This window comes from Sitophilus oryzae, unplaced genomic scaffold (genome assembly GCF_002938485.1).
Source record: "Sitophilus oryzae breed Bouriz unplaced genomic scaffold, Soryzae_2.0 scaffold_1395_pilon_pilon, whole genome shotgun sequence".
NCBI lineage: Eukaryota > Metazoa > Arthropoda > Insecta > Coleoptera > Curculionidae > Sitophilus > Sitophilus oryzae.
The window spans coordinates 437,563-458,995 of NW_022146054.1; the positions used below are offsets into that span (position 1 = coordinate 437,563).

A 21,433-nucleotide genomic window follows, 5' to 3' on the forward strand; every position below is an offset into this window, starting at 1 on the left:
CTGAAATTTGGTACTCTTACACACATACCGCCCAAGCGAATGGCGATGTTGAAAAATTTGGGTGTCCTCAAACGGTCTAAGACACTCGAAAAAGTTCCTCAGAACTTACGATTGAGAAAAATCAAAGACCTTGATTTAAGTAAAAACAATCTTCGGATTGTCACGGGATTTCTAACAGGATCCTGTGTCCTCAACGAACACCCCAGGCTGAAGCTGAGAAATAACAGCGAATGTAGATTCTGTGGGGAAAATGGGGAAACACCAGAACACCTTATCACTGAGTTCGCCGAGACGACGCGCGACGACCGTGCTAGCATGAACTTTGGTACGGCTGATGTCGAGATGGAGAGCTATGGCCTCTGTGGAGCCGTTTCAGATACTGGCTTTTGTTAAAGTTCTGAGACTGTATGATGAGTTATAACTCGTTATAACTCAAGAAAGAGGAACACACAATAAATCTGTAAGTTCGCGGTGATTAACTCCCTTCCTAAACATTCTACATTCTAGTGTACAATTCCGTAACAGCCCTGAAAGGTTACTTTCCGGTAGGATAGAGAGTACTTACTACTGGTGGTACTTCTTTTATCCTTATAGATACAGTAATATCAATAAATGAAAATTAAAGTTAGGACATTTTTATGTAAAAAGGTGCTCTTTGTTTAGTTCGAAACAGTGAACGGTTTTCAAGATATTTGCCTTTAAAGAATGCATAGATTTTAGAATTTTTAGGAAACACTTGCACTTTTGGTAAAAATAAGTGGAATTGAGGTGGTGTTAGACAGTCGTAGTGCTATTAGAACTCTGAATTCAAAAATCATTATCTCGAATTCTATGAGAAATATTATAATTGATTGTAGTTTTCTTCAAAAATATTCTTAATATTTCTGCTATTATTTATTCGCAGACAGTATGTAAAAATCTTTACAAATAAAAAAAATACACGATTGCTGAAAATTGGTATGCACTAAAAGTAAATGGATGGGTTTTTTTAAAATTTTTGAATGTAAAAAAAAGCCAGTTTCCAGCACGGTATATCCAGATTGGTTTTAATATCTGTTTATATTAAATTAGCTTATTTTGTATTGACACGAATTTTCTTCCTGTACACATCCTGTACATTTTTTACATTTTATCTATTTCATTCTTTTTGTTTTTGACATGATCTTTCTACAGCAGCTTTGCATCTAAAATTATGCCTAGATATTTTTTAGCTGTACTGGCATATAAAACAGTCTGACTATTGGGAAACACTGATGGTATGTATTCAATATCTCTGTGAAATTCATATATGGTAATCGCAAAACAATTTCCGATGCACGTGATCAACTTTGAGTGACAAGCGATGGCGACAGCGCTGCCAGATTGTGATGGATTTATAAGAAGAATCTTAATTTAAAATTGACAAATAATATATTTATTATATCATTTTTTAAAAAGTTTTACGTTTTATTTTTAATTAATAACTATAATATTTTAGTAATTAATTGATTTATTTGTTTTATAACTTATTTAACTTATTACATATTGGCAAAAACTACTCCATTATGAAGATTATTCTAAGCGTTATTATGGGTTATTTATTTATTTATTGATGTACGTCTTACACCACCATAAGTGGTAATAAATGATAAATTAATATAAACTTACTTTTAAAGTGGTATAATGTGCTTATCAATCAAACTTACTTCTCTGACTGCAGTCAAGGGTAATAAATGACCATTATTGTCACGTTCTGGTTTAAATTGATTATCAGGGAAGCTACAAGCTCTTTGCTTCGACTGTTTAAATGCTTCGGCAAATTTTCAACACACCGTTTTAAGAAATGTAATACAAAAACTCGAAAATTTAGTACTTAAAAGAAGTTTGTGCTTAAAAGTGCAATTTAAAAAAAAGACTATGAAAATAGGCAAAAAAAACGAGAATTGCTCACAAAGATTCAACAACACGATATTATACAAAATAGTGACTGACATTAGGCATACATTAGTGATGGGCAAAACTGTTATTTTTAGATAACAGTTGAAACTGTTATAGTTATTTATAAAAAACAGCTTAAAATAACAGCTTAAAAATAACAGGTTTCTTTATTTTACTGCTAAATATCTGAAAGAGTATGAGACGGTCACCGCCAGGCGTATTAACGCAGTTGCAAGTTGCAACAATGATGTGCTCGGTGGTAGTATTTCCAGGGTGTCAAAACATTTCTAAATATCGATTGTTATCTAAAATACCTCTCTAAAAACGTTCGTTGTTTACAAATAAGCGCTGTTTACAAATTGCGATATAAAAAAAGCCAAAATTCCGCCACTCGTCTATACCTACATATTGCGATCTACCTACGCCCTGCCCCTCGATCCGCGTAGATCCTGAATTGCGTAGCAGTGTACAGGGTGCATATCACTCGACGGGCAAGAAGCTCTTAGTTATGATTTTACCATTTGCGGTAAAAAAATAGCAATATAAGAAAATGTGTAGTATATTCTTCATAAGTAAACCAACTACACACTAGAGTTCGAATTAATTTTACACTTAAACTAGCGTATACCCGCGACTTTGTTCGCGTCGAATTAATAATTTCAAATGGTGATGATAAAGCAAAACATGAATTTCCATTAACATACAAACTGGATAAAATTTTCTCACATTTGCCAAAAATAAGCTTTCTAACGTCGAGCAGTTTAAGCAGAATCGTGGTTAATCAATTACTCAACTTTTTGGAACACCCTGTATGATTTTTTAAAAAAATTCAAAATTTGTAAAAAAACAAAAATAAATTATGCGTGTCCAGGCGTTTTCCCGAAAGACTAACCGTTTTTTAAATAACAAATATTGTAATATTTGAGGGGCGTTTTCACCCTGTTGGAATTTGAGATTCGAGAAACCCTCCTTATCGAACCTCAACCCCACAGTCAATCCGTTTGCAAAAATCAGCTTTAAACGCCCAGCAGTTTAAGCAGAATATTACTCAATGGTCATATTTTATGAAACACCCTGTATATATTTTTAAAAATCTTAAAATATGTAAAACAACATAATAAAATATACGTGTTTTAAGAGTTTTTCCGAAAAACTCATCGGTTTTAAATAAAAAATATTCTAATATTTGAGAGTAGTTTCACCCCCCTTAGAATTCGAGTTTCGAAAATCCCTTCTTATCGAACCTCTACACACTAAAGTCAATCCGTTTTCCAAAAATCAGCTTTTTACGTCAAGGCCTTTAAGCAGGATCGTGATTAATCAATGACCAGATTTTTCAAACACCCTGTATACATTTTAAAAATCTTAAAATATTCTGAAAATTTTGCAGAATAAATAAATACCTAAATATTGAAACTTAATAAGTAAGTACTGAACATACAGCGCCATAATATCTCGACCTCCGTCCGTTATGCTCGTAACAGGTTGAAACAGAATGTATCTAAAACAACTGATGCGTTATTCCCCAACCTGTTTCGAACCTCCATCGACAATCGACCGATGCAGCAGCGTTCCTTTCCCACACCTATTATCTCGTCCGCCGCCCTGTTATACTTGTAACAGGTTGAAAAACAACATATCTAAAATGACTGCTTCTCCAACCCGTTGCGAGCCTCCATCGACAATCGACCGATGCAGCAGCGTTCCTTTCCCACTCCTGTTATCTCCACCGCCAGGCGTTATGCCCTCAACTGTTTCAAAAAACCTGCTTCTTTTATATCCTATTATTTTTAAGCTGTTGTAAATACGACCATTGACGGTATCGACCGAAGCAGCTACATTCGCCGTAGCGCATTCCCCACTCCGTTGTCCGTTGTCTCGCCGCCTGTATCGATGGTTGACCAAATAACTTGTTTTCCATCCATACTAGTTGTTTTTGGAATTGCTTCGAGCAGCATAGAATTTCGTGGTGATGCAGAGCGCCGACTTCGTTTTTCGTTTCACGAGCGGCCGATCTCTACGTGTCGTTATTTTATATCTGTTATTTTTTAGAAGTAGTAACGGTTGCGTTATGTTATTTATAAATAATTGTTATAAAATAACAGATAGTTAAATAACAACCCATCACTAGCATACATTAAGATAATTGTCAAATAATAAAGGACAACATTGCTGAACACGGCGCAATGTAACTAACATAGCGATAATAAAATTCGGTTTGAACCAAATTTTGCAGCTTTAATCTAAATATAATATCTCTTAGAATCATTTGCTCTATAAAGTAAAATGAAGAGCTGCTCGGTATCTTAAATTATACAACAAATTTAAACATATTTGCCAAAACTTTAAAAAAATTTAGTCAAGTTTATAGACTTTAATGTCAATGTCGATATGATTGATGACGTTCATCGGAAAATGTTTTATGATTATATACAATCAGATTTTCCTTCGTTTAGTCGTTTAAAGTGCAATTCAAAAAAACTGATTCGGATTGAGCAAAGTTGAAAATTAATACAATATTATGAACAGAAACCGAAGAACTCAGTTAGGTATGCTTTGACTTTAAAAACAGAAATAATAATTTATTTGAAGAAGTGGAACAAAACAGATATTTATGGAACACAATTAGAGATATCGAATTAAATCCATAATCCTTTTCCTTATGACCAAGAAAACTAGAAAAAGCCCTCGTCCTCAGAACCTATCATTTCCACGTTAGAACTTTGGAAAATTCGTTTAATACATCATAAAGGATATAATTGGTGGAGTGCCGCTGAAGTGGCAATATAATAATTGGATTTGGGCCGAAGTTCGGAAAAAGTTCTGTTCCGAGACAGATTTTCTTGATTTAAGCCGCCATAATTCTTTTCTCGAATTAAATTGTGTCAGAAATTAAAGTCGGCTTAAATTTAAAAATACGAAAAATATAAGGCGCAATAAAATTCTATTTGGTTTTATGCTCCTGGCAATGGTATATTTTTTATTCAAAGATAATTAAAATAAAAATGACAGTTCAAACCACAACACTCTGAAAAAATATAGGATGTTTAAATAAAAACACCTATACTTATAATTAAATTATTAGCTTCAAGAACAAGATTCAAAAATCTTTATTGTTTTTGTTAGACAAATTGGTTGATGGACAAAAATAATGCTTCCTCAAAAAAGTCATTTAGAAAGTTTCTTTAAAGTAATGTAGTTTTGTAAGATATGGAATGGGGATATCGTACCCAAACCAATCTTTGCTTGATCACAGATTTATATGAAAATCTGTAGTTAAAATATAACATTATTTAACTTGGAAATGTGGATATAGGTCTGATATAGCAAGGTTAGTGAAAAAATTGGCTAAATAAAAATTGCTGTACATATCATATTACCCGTACATGTCGAGTAAAGTGACTTACAAAAATGAAATATTTAAATAACTCTAAACCAACAAAATAGAAAAAAATGCAAATTCAAATAGAATATTAGTTATCAGGTTAGGTTAGGTTAGGTTGCTGGGGTTTGGGATCCTGTTTGGTCCCTCACTCGGAGGAATTCGGCCCTTGCGATACCCCTGTATTATTGTACCAAACCTTCCTTTCATTCTTTCTTTGCGTTAAAGGACTTCCAGCTTTTTGCAAAGTTCTCGATGTTGCTCATGTTGGTTTCTACTGCTTTCTCTAGTCCCTCCAAAAAACCTTACCCTAAAGTTTTAAAGCGTCGGTATTCCAGTGCTGGACAGTGGTACAGCAGATGCTCTATAGTTTCTTCTTCCTCTTTACATTCTCTGCAGTAGTCGTCGTGGAAATCTTCCATCTCACGCTCACGAGGTTTACCCCCGTGGGGCAGTTTCCTGTGATGACACCATAACAATCATGCGTACTATGTTCTTTTTGTGCTCTAGTAATTGTTTCGCTAGTAAACTTTTCGCTATCTACCACTAGCCACAGTCTTGGAGCTGTAACCCAGTCCTCACGGTGTTGCCACGTCTGTTGCTGGTTACCATGTAGTTTCTATAGCTTCCTTCAGTGGGCTCTCCCCTACCCACTACATTGCTGTGGCCTGGCACCCAGCACAGAGTCGCCCCGCCCTGACGCAGCCAGAACAGTGCTTCTCGGCAGTCCATCACAGTTTTCGATCTCACTGGTGGATCTAGGGTGGCTACTATTGCATGGTAAATATAGATTTAGTCGTTTCACAAATGACTATTCTGATTCATTAAATTTTTTTATTCGTCATTTCATTTAACCTAAATTTTAGCCATGTTGGCATTGTAACCTGGTTTTTTTCATAGACGTTGATAGGTTAATTTTCTGGAAGGTACTAAACTAATTCGCCCAAAATATGTTCGAGAATTGATTTCATTGATTTCATTGATCCAGAATCTCTATGTAAATACCAAAAGTAGAATTACTATAATTGGCGTTACTTCGGAAGACTTCCAGCCTACCTGTGGTGTTAGGCAGGGGTGCATACTGTCTCCTCAATTATTCAATATATATACTGAATATATCATGAGAAGGGCACTGGAACATTGGCCAGGGGGGACAACAATTAACGGTCACAAAATCACCAACCTCAGATTTGCAGACGATACGGTACTTCTAGCGGGAAACGAAGAAGAGTTACTGTAGCTTCTAAAATTGGTTGAAGACGAAAGCGAGAAACTTGGACTTGAAATTAATCCCCCTAAAACAAAAATTAAGATTATCGACACGCAAAACAACAACAAACCTGATGTAGTGAGCATTGATCGTTTTTTTTTGATCGATAAACAACACAGGATCGTTAGGGGGGGAAATAAGAAGAAGATGTGAAATGACAAAAGTGGCAGTGCGAAAACTCTCAGATATGGCGAGTCAAAAATATATAATATCTAAACGAAAAAGGCTTGTTCACTGATTAATATTTCCTATATTAATGTACGGCTCCGAGTCCTGGACGATGAGATAGTCAGAAATGAAAAAAATTGACGCAACTGAGATGTACTGTTGGCGACGAATTCCCGAGACTGGCCGGCGAACCAATGAATCCATAATCCAAGAACTGAACATCACAGAACGCCTCTCAACTTCTATGCAGTCACGTATACTTAAATATTTCGGTCACGTTATGAGGAGGAATACTGACTGTATGGAAAAACTCATTATACAGGGCAAGGTTCCGGGAAGAAGACCAAGAGGCCGCTCGCCCTCCCGATGGATAGACCAGCTATCAAAGATCACCCACAAGCTACTGCACACGCTTGTACATGAATCACAAGACAGGGAATTATGGAGACAAACCTCATACATCACCTGACCACTATATTCCCCTTGTAGCAATAAAGACAGAGAGAGAGAGAGAGAGAGAGAGATGTTCGAGAAAATCATTATATAAAAATGTCTATAAATTTTAAGTAGACATTTAATGATTAAAATAACATAACTATTCTTTGAACAACTTTGCTGCTCAAAAATTAAAAGCACAAAATAATTCACAATAAGTAAGGAATAAAAAAATAAAATTTAAAAAAATAAAAAGAAACAGACACACATATAACATTTGTTGGCTTACGGAAAGCATTCAACACTGTCCCAATATCCAGACTAAGAAAACTTATTGAAGAATATGTAGAATGGGGCTTGACAGTTAACATAGACAAAACAAAATATCTATTTATAGGCGCACAAGAAGAAAATTTGAACCTGAACAACAGTGAAGAAATCATTCAGTGTCAAGAGTATGAATACCTTGGAATTACATTATTTGATAACACTGGAACTGATGGCAGAGAATTAGAGAAAAGTATTATCAACGCGAAAAAAATAATCGGATGTCTAAATGGAATCTTATGAAGCAAATCAATAACAAAACAAGAAAATTCAATATATATGAGATAATGATAAAGAGAAGCCTTCTATATGGAGCAGAAACATGGAGAATAACTGAGAAATACAAGAAGAAGATAGAGGCCCTAGAAATGGATGCCATTTGAAGATCAATGGGAATTTCCAGACAACAACGAATAAGAAATGATACCATAAAACATCAAATGGGTATAGATTGCACAATAACACAGGATATAGAGAGAAATCAGCTGATTTGGTACGGACATGTAGAACGAATGAAGAATACAAGATGGACCAAGAAAATAATCAATTGGAAACCAAAGGGCAACTGGGAAGACCAAAACTGGAATGGTAAAAAAGCGTAGACAAATCGATGGGTAGAAACCTGTCAACAGAGGATTGTACGAATAGAACAGACTGGAAAATGAATATCGGACAACGTAGAAAAATGTTTTAAACCGACTAAATATACAGAGAAGACCAGGCTACTAGTAACATAGCAGGTTGCCGGACGAATTTGCGTTTATTCATACTCGAGATTCACTGCCGGGGGAAGCGCGGAAGCGCCTCGTAAGAATACAAGATGGACCAAGAAAATAATCAATTGGAAACCAAAGGGCAGAAGACAACAGGGAAGACCAAAACTGGAATGGCAAAAAAGCGTACACAAATCGATGGGAAGAAACCTGTCAACAGAGGATTGTACGAATAGAACAGGCTGGAAAATGAGTATCGGACAACGTAGAAAAATGTTTTAAACCGACTAAATATACAGAGAAGACCAGGCTACTAGTAACATAGCAGGTTGCCGGACGAATTTGCGTTTATTCGTACTCGAGATTCACTGCCGGGGGAAGCGCGGAAGCGCCTCGTATCTAGTCGGCTGGTCAGGCAGTACGCAGTTGCAGTTGCATAAAAAAAAGTTATAACAAGTGTTCAAAAAGACCACCTTCTTGTGCTAGACAGAAGTCTAGGCGGTAGTAAAATCCCCGGCTGACATTGGCTAACATATTAGGGCTAATAGTTCGGAAAGCCTCTCGTATTTTTACTTGAAGCTCATCCAGATTATTAGCCCTATTATGACCATACACTTTGGATTTTACATAACCCCACTAAAAGAAATCATTGGGATAAAGATCTGGTGATCTAGCGGGCCACAAAATAGTTCCATATCCACTAATTAAAGGGTTGGGAAAAGTATTGTTGAACAATACGGACATTGTGGGCAGGGCAACCATCTTGTTGAAACCAAACAATGTGGAATCTTTATCCCAATAACTCACGAATTATAGGGACAATCTGCTGCTGTAACAAGTCCAAATACTTTGCAACAGTTAAATTACCCTCTATAAAAAATGGACCAATCATATGCTCCCCTACAAAACCACCCTAAACATTTAGCTTTTGAGGATATTGCGTGCGTACCTCAAAATATCTGTGCAAATTTTCCCGAGACCAATATCGTACTTGTGTAGGGTTATGACGACTCAATAAAGGAAAACTTGATTCGTCGGTGAAAACTATACGCCGAATAAAGTTTTCATCTAAATTGGCCTTTTCCATTACAGATTCACAAAACGGCATACGCCGAAATTGGTCTTCATGGAAAATTTCTTGAGTTTTGCGCGCTTTATACGATCAGTATCCATTCTTTTTAAGGACTCTTTTAACCATGCTAGGTGAAGAATCTGTTACCTCAGCAATTTGATTACTTGAAAGCTTGGGATTTTGATCCGCGGTAGCACGAACGAACACTTACTTTAACTCCTGTTCTTCAATAATCAACACATCAGGCTTTTTGTGTTTTTGTGGTGACACGCACCCATGTGTTTCAAAATTATTAATAACTCTTGATATAGTATGTAAAGATGGAATTGGCCTGTTTACAAAAGTTTGTGGAAAATTTTTTGTATATCCCGATAAGACCTATTTTGGAAATACCATTTTACAATTTGAATTTTCTCACGAACTTCGTAAACATCCATTATTTTACTAAAAAATAAATTTTACACGAGAGCTGTCGCGAGAATCTATGTATTCGTTTTGGCTATTAAAACACGAATAAATACAAATTCTGAAACATTCTTATCACATATCTACCTATTTATCCGGCGGACGGGTACACGCTAATTCGTCCGGTTCTGCCTATGTTACTACAACGGTGGCCCGGTCTGTATATATATAGAAAAATAAATTGAGCCATAATTGCAAAAACATATTATTTTGCAGTAACAAATTAACAAATTTTAAATGCTAATTGATTTAAAATTAACGTTATTAATTGGAGCATATAAATATCTTCGTAAATTTTTCGTTTCATAGATTTTTACTCAAGAAAAAAGTAACACTTAAGCATAATATTCAAGAAAAACAGACCATTTATATTTAATTTATTTCGCACTTTAATTATTCCGACCCTTTTTAAAAAATATATTAATTAAACTTGACATTTTTTTAAATCGTTACATTTCGCAAACTCAGTTACAAAAAGCATGTTTATTTTAGCAAACCCTGAGGAAGTTTTAAATCCGCATCTCGCAGAGCGTTAATCCAAAAACGAGGGCAAAAAATTGCCTCCAATACTCGCTGAGGTCGCCAGGGTGAAACGTGAAAGTTGCGAAAATTAATGAGACATAAATTATACAAAAACTTCCGCGAACAAATGCAAGGAGGAAATTAAGAGTAATAGCAATGGGGCGAAATTTTTATTCTACCCTGGGAGAGAAGGTGGAATGAGACAGAGAAAGAAAGAAAAAACATGGAAAAACAGTGATTTAAATTTTAGAATAATAAAACCTAAGAATTTATTTAGGTTGGCGAAAAGTTTCCTCCCTTGTCGCGCAGAACTTTTGTCCTTAATTATAATTTTGTTGTGACAAGACTAACCCTTAATATTAATATTTGGACAATTGCCCTTTTATACGAAAAAGCTTGTTTTTGTGACATTGAAATTAATCTGTTACAGAATGTTGTGCCCTTATACCAAATGGTCCGAATTGTGTTCCGGAAACTTCGGCAGCATATTCTGCAGATAAAAATAATTAAAAAAGTTCGTATAAATGTATGTCCTAAAATGCTTAGTTTCGGAGATACAGGGTGTAGAAATTGCATTTTTATTTCGATTTTTTTCAAATAATTTCTGAAGTAACCTTCATATATAGATGAAAATTGGTATATTTTTTAACTGTTTTGAAGCGTAATAACTTTTTGTCCGTACCTGTATAAAACTACCGAGGGAAAAAAATATACTTCTCTGTGATTTTTTACGTAAAAAATATCTCTTTGTAAAAATCGCTACGGGCAACCGTTCTCAAGATATTTAGAATGGAAATAGCCAATGCATGCCATTATTGACGAAAAATAAACACGTTGAATAGATACCTATTTCACTGAAATAATAAATTTGGGAAATTTTTATATTTTTAAATTAATCATATTTTTTCTGCAAAAAAAAAATTATGATAAAACAGTTTTTGTTGAATTTTTGGTACAAAAACATTTCAAATTTATGATTTTAGTCTGATAACTATTTAGTTAACATGTTTAATTTATGTAGTAATGACAGGTATTGATAAATTCGATTCCAAATATCTCAAAAACCATTACTCGTAGCGATTTTTACCGAGAGACCTTTTTTACGTAAAAAGCGTCGTAAATGTATATTTTTTTACTCAGTAGTTTTATACAGGTACGGACGAAAAGTTATTACTCTTCAAACCAGTTAAAAAATATGTAGGTGGCGTCTTCTACTAGTAGGAGTCATATTGACATCAAAATCAAATTTCTCATGTCAAAAAACCCCCAGACACTAATTTTAATCCAAACATTGACGTTACTGCAGAAATTATCTGGAAAAAATCGAAATAAAAATGAAACTTCAACACCCTGTATCTCCGAAACTAAGCATTTTTGGACATACATCTATACGAACATTTTTACTTATTTTTATCTGCAGAATATGCTGCCGAAGTTTCCGGAATACAGTTCGGACCACCCTGTATATATAGAAAAATAAATTGAGCCACAATTGCAAAAACATATTATATTGCAGTAACAAATTAACAAATTTTAAATGCTAATTGATTTAAAATTAACGTTATTAATTGGAGCATATAAATATCTTCGTAAATTTTTCGTTTCATAGATTTTTACTCAAGAAAAAAGTAACACTTAAGCATAATATTCAAGAAAAACAGACCATTTATATTTAATTTATTTCGCACTTTCATTATTCCGGCCCTTTTTAAAAAATATATTAATTAAACTTGACATTTTTTTAAATCGTTACATTTCGCAAACTCAGTTACAAAAAGCATGTTTATTTTAGCAAACCCTGAGGAAGTTTTAAATCCGCATCTCGCAAAGCGTTAATCCAGAAACGAGGGCAAAAAATTGCCTCCAATACTCGCTGAGGTCGCCAGGGTGAAACGTGAAAGTTGCGAAAATTAATGAGACATAAATTATACAAAAACTTCCGCGAACAAATGCAAGGAGGAAATTAAGAGTAATAGCAATGGGGCGAAATTTTTATTCTACCCTGGGAGAGAAGGTGGAATGAGACAGAGAAAGAAAGAAAAAACATGGAAAAACAGTGATTTAAATTTTAGAATAATAAAACCTAAGAATTTATTTAGGTTGGCGAAAAGTTTCCTCCCTTGTTGCGCCGAACTTTTGTCTTTAATTATAATTTTGTTGTGACAAGACTAACCCTTAATATTAATGTTTGGACAATTGCCCTTTTATACGAAAAAGCTGTTTTTGTGACATTGAAATTAATCTGTTACAGAATGTTGCGCCCTTATACCGGGTGGTCCGAATTGTATTCCGGAAACTTCGGCAGCATATTCTGCAGATAAAAATAAATAAAAAGATTTGTATAAATGTATGTCCTAAAATGCTTCGATTCGGAAGGTGTACAAGTTTCATTTTTATTTTCATTTTTTCTAAATAATTTCTAAAGTGGGATGAAAAATTTTGTCTGGAAGATTTTTGACTTGAGAAATTTGATTTTGATGTCAATATGCCTCCTACTAAAGTCCCTAGATATATAAAGTACCGCAATTACCGCCATATTGGCGCCAAAACTAGCGGCAAATTTAAAAAGGAGGCCAACATTTCGCTGTTTCGGCTTTTTAAGCAGCTGGTCGGTCCGGCGCCAATATGGCCGACCAACATTGACAGGGCAAGCCGTAAAATAAAATATTTATTGTAATAGAATTACGTTTATTATCTACAGTTTACCTTCATTTTAACGTAATATCAGGTGGTATATTAATATTCAATTTCATAAATTTAATTTTTTAGGCCTATATATGTTAAGAGGTTATAAACGAATGGTTTCCGTACAAGTGTTTTTCATTTGTATTAGCATTTATTTTATGTTACCTTTTAGCGCAAAGTACTCCAACAGAAGTAAGTTAACAGGTAAGAAGAAATAAAGTTGGAATAACATTTAGAATTTTAGTACTTAATTCAGTCAAAACAATTGGAAAAACTTTGATTGTTGATGAGAACGGGATACCTATACCATAAGTAAACTTTCCCTATTATACCAGTTATGCTGTAGTTAGTTTTGACAAATAAGCATGATTTAACGAAAGTCTATGGAACTATGAATAAGCTACAAACTTAAATTTGAAGGCCGGCTTTTATACGAGAAAATTTTGAACCATGGTTGAAACAAATAAATGTAATAATTAAATTGATATGATACATACCTGCTATTTTTGAAATATATTATATATTCATAGAAAGATTGTTTCAATTAGTATTACTTCAGGTAGTTTCGGCATTTTAGGTATGTAATTGTGCACTTAATTTAAAAATAACTTAGAAAGAAGCTTGAAATGCATAAGAGCTCTTTATGTATGCTGTATAGCAAGTTAATACCACATAATACAATTAAAATATATTTTACTCTGCAATTTAATGTTATATTTTTAAAACAACAAGTGTCATAATGTTTAAGTATCATTATAATAAAAAAGTTATACTGCTATAAATTTAACATTGAAATAACTGTAATTATTGTTATACATAAATTTACCTCGACAATATGTAAAACTTCAAATGAATCTTAACAATTTTATGTCATGTATAAAAATCAAATTTAAATCACACACTTTTATTTTATTTATAACTGACAGTATAAGACCAAATTTTTAAATATAACTTTACATGCTTACATTATATTGTTTACTTTTTATTAGTAATTACAATATGAACCAAAAAATATTAATTACTATCAATAAATACATAAAAACTAATCTATTTAAGTCCATGAAAATAACTATATAGTTAGCATATGCATAAACAACATTCTTGTTATTAGGATCAAATTTATTTGAGCTTTTTTTCATTGTTTTGATTAATATCCCTGTTAGTCCTGACTGGTAAAACCACCTGAAGCGATGTCATCCAAATCTATATATGTATCATAACATAACTTATTCTTTTAAATAATTATTCTTCATTTGGTCTGATGATAATATATTGTAGATTTATCTAAACTTCTTGCTGCAAAATGTTGAAAACTAAACTACACTAAACATTTTAGGGAATGATTAAGTAGAGATTTCACTTACACTTAGCAGCCTTTTTAAAAGATATGTATGGTAGTTTGAAAGTAAGGTCTTTGTCTTGTTCTAGATTAGATTTCTAAAGGTTGATCTCAGCCTGATCTCAGACTGCGACATTCTCAGATCTATTGTGGTCTTGTCTTGTTCTATAATGAAGTTTTATGTACCAATAGGTTATACTACAAATAAGATTGTTAAAAATATTCACTGGAGCATAAATAAATTCAATCCACTACCTAACGTGTATTGAATATCGACGATGTTAGAAAACACATCAAATTTTTCACATCAAGCGACCTTTTCGTGTAATACACATTTCTTCACTAAAGATATCGACGCCTATACATTATTAACTAATAAATTTGTAGCATTTTAGTGGCTTTATAATTATTTTAAAATATGTGGATAAATATTTTTATCCTGAAATTGACAGCCTCTCAACATTTGACATGACAAATTCAGACAAATGTGACATTTAAACAGTCCTACCACTACAGTTTTTCCAGAAATACCCCAAAAATCCGCCATTTTGGCGCCAATAACATTGAACAAACCAATTGCGGTACTTTATATATCTAGGGACTTTACCTCCTACTTGTAGAGGGCGCCACCTACAAATTTTTTAACTCGTTTGAAGAGTAATAACTTTTCGTCCGTACCTGTACAAAACTACTGGGTGAAAAAATATACATTCACGACGTTGTTTACGTAAAAAAGATATCTTGGTAAAAATCGCTACGAGTAATGGTTCTCGAGATATTTGGAATCGAAATTATCAATACCTGTCGTCGTTGACATAAATTAAACATGTTGACTAACTACCGTATGATCGAAAAAAAAACGGCGCCCAGTTGGCTGGGAAATGACAAACGCTAATATTTCCCATATAATTTTACATATAAAATGACAGAGATCTTCATTTCATAGCCATCGGTGACGCCGTTTTTAAATGGTTTTATTTAGCTCGACCCGTACGGTATTTATTTATTTGTTTGTTTATTTGGGTCAAAATTAGAAATTGAAATTTAAGTACTTTCCTGTTGTCAGATTGATCTGAAATTTGGTACACACCTTTAGTTCCGATGACAATACAATATAGTAATATCAATAACATTGTAAATCTAAGATGGCCGCCGGTACAAAATGGCGGATTTCATATTTTTCCACAACCCCCTCAATATGGGTATCAAATGAAAGGGCTACACTAGTAGAATACTGTGATTATGACAAAATTTAAAATCCAAGATGGACGTCGTGTCCAGAACAGTTGTGTCCAAGATTGTGTGACGTTAGAAGGACAGATAAAAAAAATGGTGATTAGATGTACCTACGTAATTAGCGGTAGCTTTACCACCCAAGTTAAGGTAATAGGTTAAAACGTGCTGAGGACTGTATGGCATTAGGGTGGCTAAAAATGTAATGTCGCAAGCGTTTTCCCCTCAAGATTGGGCGCCTCTTGTTGTATATTACAGCCTTGCTCCTCTACTGGACCTCTGGGGGGGGTCGACCGTTAAAATGTCCATTACTCGTGGGAACAACATGGAAACTATAAATAAAAAAACAAACAAAAATAAAAACGAAACTGCTACACAACGAAAAAGAAGGCTCGAAAAGGCGAAAGAAAAGTATAGAACGAAACGTGCAAAGGAAAGTGAAAATGGAACCTATAGTCGACTACAGAAACGAAGAGAACGGTTAGCAACAGAAAAACCTGAGCAACATGATGCCAGGTTAATAGCACAACGTGAGAGACAAAGGCAGCTGGTAGAGTCAGAAACACCTGAGCGTCATGAGTCCAGGCTAGCATCACAACGTGACAGATAGAGAGAGTTGTTAGCGTCAGAAATATCTGAGCGTCAGATTGTAATAATACCTGAGCGTCATGAGTCTATACTGGCATCACAACGAGAGAGACAAAGAGAGTTGTTAGTGTCAGAAACACCTGAGCGTCATGAGTCTAGGCTAGCATCAGAACGCGATAGACAGAGAGAGTTGTTAGCGTCAGAAACACCTGAGCGTCAGATTGTAATAAATTATCAGGTAAAAAACCATGTAATAATGATGCACTAAATGAATTAAATAGAATGAGGAATATTCGGTAGGCATTTCCTTTAACTACTAAAAACTAGAAAATAAAAAATCGGTAAAAAAACTTTTAAGTGAAACGGTTTTATCTTATGTGCACTGAAAACTAGAAAATAATAATAACAATTAGGTATTTTGAACTTCTAGTTCAGAAATATTTTAGTACTAGGCAGAATAGCTTTTAGGCATATTAGACTAAAATAAAAACGTGGGGCCCATTAACTATTGCTGTAATACTTTCTTCTATGCTAAATGTGGATTGCATCGACTTACTATAATCGTAACTGGAGATTTTGACAATCAATAACCAGCCGTGGCGGCTTCACCAGCGAACGCCGAGCTCATGATCTACCAAAGTATAAAGATATGCTTTGCCATAGGTAGGATTTCAGAGGGGCCCCACGTTTTTATTTTAGTCTAATATGCCTAAAAGCTATTCTGCCTAGTACTAAAATATTTCTGAACTAGAAGTTCAAAATACCTAATTGTTATTATTATTTTCTAGTTTTCAGTGCACTAATTAACTTAAAAGTTTTTTACCGATTTTTTTATTACTGAAATCATAAATTTGAAATGTTTTTGTGTCAAAAGTTCAACAGAAACTTTTTTATCATAATTTTTTAGAAAGAGAAAAAATTATGAGGAGGGGTAAACCGAGAATCAGATGGAAAAAGGATGTAGAAGAGGACTTGAGAAGGATAAGAGTGGATGGGTGGAGAATAAAGGCGAAAGGCAGAAACAAATAGAGAAACATAACCAATCAAGCCATGAGCCTAAATCTAGAGCTATTATATATAAATCTCCTTGGTGAAACAATGATGTGCAAAAATCTCTGATCTAGATAGTCTAGTTTTCTAGAAACTTCAAATGCACGCTCCGCCTGGTTCACCCTGTATTTCAATCCAATTTCCTATATATAATATGTTTCAATCTCCGTGCTTTTAAGCTCCTCCTATTTCAAAACTACCAGTCATATTATAATTTCATCATTCAGTTAACTCATCCTTAAATGAATTAACTCGTCTTTCGATCAGTGTCTGTATATCTTTCATTTTATAAATGTGAATCAAATTTCAAAGATTGAGAATGAAAGCTTAAACTATTTTTATTAATGCCAAGTATTTCATACCCAATTAGCAGTTTAATTGGGCGATCTTAAACTTTATTACCTGATTACTGGTCTTGGGTATTGGACAATAAATACAAATATTAATATTTAAGTATCCTTTATATAGTTATTGGTTGTAAATCGATAACCGATAATAAAGTTATAATATTATGTCATAAAAGAAGCGGTTTGAAGCCATTCTGCTCTAGTAAAATGAAATAATTGCAGTCTTGCCAACTTCAATTGAAAATATTTTAAATGTCTAACATTGATAATAGATCATTTATAATCTATTATATTTAATTAATTATACAGGGTGGTCCGAACTGTATTCCGGAAACTTCGGCAGCATATTCTGCAGATAAAAATAAGTAAAAATGTTCTTTTAGTTTTGGAGATACAGGGTCTAGAAGTTTCATTTTTATTTCGATTTTTTCCAAATAATTTCTGCAGTAACGTCAATATTGGGATGGATTAAAATTGGTGTCTGGGAGTTTTTTGACATGAAAAATTTGATTTTGATGTCAATATGACTCCTACTTGTAGAGGGCGCCACCTACATATTTTTTTGACTGGTTTGAAGAGTAATAACTTTACGTCCGTATCTGTATAAAACTACTGAGTAACAATATACATTTACGACGCTTTTTACGTAAAAAAGATCTCTTGCTAAAAATCGCTACGAGTAATGGTTTTCGAGATATTTGGAATCGAAATTATCAATACCTGTCATGGCTGACATAAATTAAACATGTTGACTAAATAGTTATTAGACTGAGATCATAAATTTGAAATGTTTTTGTACCAAAAGTTCATCAAAAACTGTTTTATCATTGGTGAATGCTCGTATGTAATGGCATGTATTGACTATTTCGATTCTACTAAATATCTTGAGAACAGTTGCTCGTAGCGATCTTTACAAAAAGATATTTTTTATGTAAAAACTTACAGAGATTTTTTCCCTCGGTAGTTTTATACAGGTACGGACAAAAAGTTATTACGCTTCAAAATGGTAAAAACACATGTATGTGGCGCCCTCTACCTGTAGGAAATTTGTCATATTGACATCAAAATCAAATTTCTCATGTCAAAAAACTCCCAGAAACCAATTTTTATCTAAATATTGACGTTACTTCAGAAATTATTTTGAAAAAAATCGAAATAAAAATTAAATTTCTACACCCAATATCTACGAAACTAAGCTCTTTAGAACATACAACATTTATACGAACTTTTTTACCTATTTTTATCTGCAGAATATGCTGCCGAAGTTTCCAGAATACAATTTGGACCACCCTGTATAATATATTCTTTGAAAATTTTGGTTTCTATGACAAAATAGAGTCTCTGTTCTATGTGCGTTTGTTACTATACGATATTATTCTCTTTCTTCACAGATCTGTAAATTGTTATCATGTATTGGTTTTGAAAGGAGGAGAGCATGGTGGCAAGGAAAGGGAAGCCGTGGAATATCGCCAACAAGATACACAGAACTGATAACACAGCTTACTGAAAAAACACTACCACAATCAATAAGAATGACTGAATATCGAGATGAGTGGAGACTGACAGTACGTGAAATTACATGAAGGCACGATGCTTGAAATCAAGCTGCCGACAAAGAAGAAGATATGTGTTTACATGAATATGTCAACATAAATAATATTCTACCTACTTGTCAATCTGGGTTTCGTACAGGTTTTAGCACAGCTAGCAGCCTTTTACACCTCACTAACAATATCACTAAAGGAATCGACAAGGGACAGAACACCATCTTAACCTTGTTAGATTTTTCGAAAGCTTTCGACACCATCAATCACAATTTATTACTAGCTAAATGTAAGTATTATGGTTTTTGCAGTAATGCAATAAAACTTATCGAATCTTACTTAATTAATAGATCACAAAAAGTGTTGTTGGGTCAGATGTACTCTCCAACGGCTAAAATCATATCAGGTGTACCTCAGGGCTCCATCTTAGGGCCTCTGTTATTTTTAATATACACAGCTGATTTACCATTAATAATCAGCCACTCTAATATAGTTATGTATGCTGCTGACACTCAATTATTTCATACTTTTGATTCTAATGATATAAATTCGATTTCCGACAAGGTAAATAAAGACTTAGACTTAATTTTAAAATATTCAAAATCTCATTCACTAAACATTAATTCAGAAAAAACTAAACTTCTACTTTTCACTTCCCATGGTACAACACCCGTAAATTTGTTGGGTGCAGTCAAGTATGAGGTTTTCCACTAAGAGCACCTACATTGTAGCGTTTTATGAGTGGTTGCCATATTGTTGAAATTTCCATACTAGGATTGCTAAAGATTTTATTATTGTTAGAAATGAATACGGCCATTTTAAATTTGCGCTTTTTCCAATGGGGCCCTTTGTACACAATCCGGCTATAATAGTTTCATACAAGTTCTCCAATACACGATGTAATGATATCTGTATTTTTTTATATATTTTTATGCATATAGTTTTATGATTTATATTACCATGACAACGAATATGATATTATCATGTATAATATTGGGCATGTATGTTTTAGTTGATGAAAATTGGCCTTGCCTACTAAACTTATTTTGTTCGTTAAGTTAGAATATTTGGAATAAAATTCCTTTATATTAAATTATTTCAATAGAATTTGGATCGTTACAAATCCAAAGAATCTGATAGCGTAGATACACAGCTTTCGTCGACCACACCAACGGTCTAACGTTGAAACTAACAACTTTAATATAATGTACCAATAAAGAAAAACGGCGTCAGACACGGCTTTGAAATAAAGATCATTTGTATTTTGTATGTAAAATTCTATGGGGAATAATATAAACGGTCATTTCCAAGCCAACTTTTCTTTCGATCATACCATATAAAAATATACTATACACACTGTGTACTATTCATCCCCCATCATATTCATCCCGTATATTTCGAAATTAAATATACTTTATACTTCAATTTTGAAGCCGTTTACCATGACCAATATGTTTATACTTCAAATTTAGCAATTTGTTCATACTTATAGTAATTTGAATTATTATATATAAATTTAAATTAGTCTTGGAAATTATAAAAATTAACACAAAAATTAAACTGCTCTATTATAATATTACACCCCAGTATTTATTTAAAACTAACAAAAGAAGTTTTCCATTAAGATTTAAAGTTATCTAAGTTTAACTTTTTCAATTACATGGCGTATTAAGATAAAAAGTAACACCTAAAAGTTTTAATGCAGCTAGTCTAATTCGCAAAATTTCATTAAAGTTTGAAAATAATAAATTACCTGACGGAAAGACTCCGACAAACTTATTATTAAATCCATAAATAACAGTAAATTTAATTGCACTTCTTAAAACTTTTACATTAAGCTACTGTTAAAATGAAAATGATTAGGTTCTATTCTAACACCGAATTTACTTCAGGTAATTTAGATTTTACGATGTTTATTAAAACTAAATTTAAAAAAAATCAACGTTTATTAGCGTAAACCTGTCTCAATTTGTATAGAACCATAATAAAATCACAACCCATGAATTGTCTTCTATTATTTATGAACTAATTGATAAATCTAATCTTAATATAATAGTAAAATCAGATTTAATAACAATAATTGAAACTTGTTTAGAATAAAACTATTTTCAGTATAACAATGAAATATTTAAAGAGAAAGATGGTTACCGATGGGTTCCCCAATTTCACCGTTATTCGCAGAAATATTTATGGCAGATTTTGAAAAGAAGCTATTTAAAAACAAGAGTAGTTTAATATCAAAAATAAATTATTGGGCAAGATATGTAGATGACATTTTTTGTATTTGGTCAGGCACCGAGAGAAATTTAAACAGTTTTTTAACATTATTAAATTCAATTAACCCGAGAATACACTTTACTATTGAAAAAGGTATTA

General features: G+C 33.2%; 1 long non-coding RNA gene across 1 annotated transcript; it reads right to left on the reverse strand.

Annotated features, from left to right (window-relative positions):
- Positions 1–13,998: 13,998 nt before the first annotated feature.
- Positions 13,999–14,755, reverse strand: LOC115875753. Its single transcript, XR_004049049.1, has 3 exons — positions 14,551–14,755; positions 14,321–14,493; positions 13,999–14,252 (listed from the first exon to the last, which is right to left on the reverse strand). It is a non-coding gene; the product is annotated as an uncharacterized LOC115875753 (long non-coding RNA).
- Positions 14,756–21,433: the final 6,678 nt, after the last annotated feature.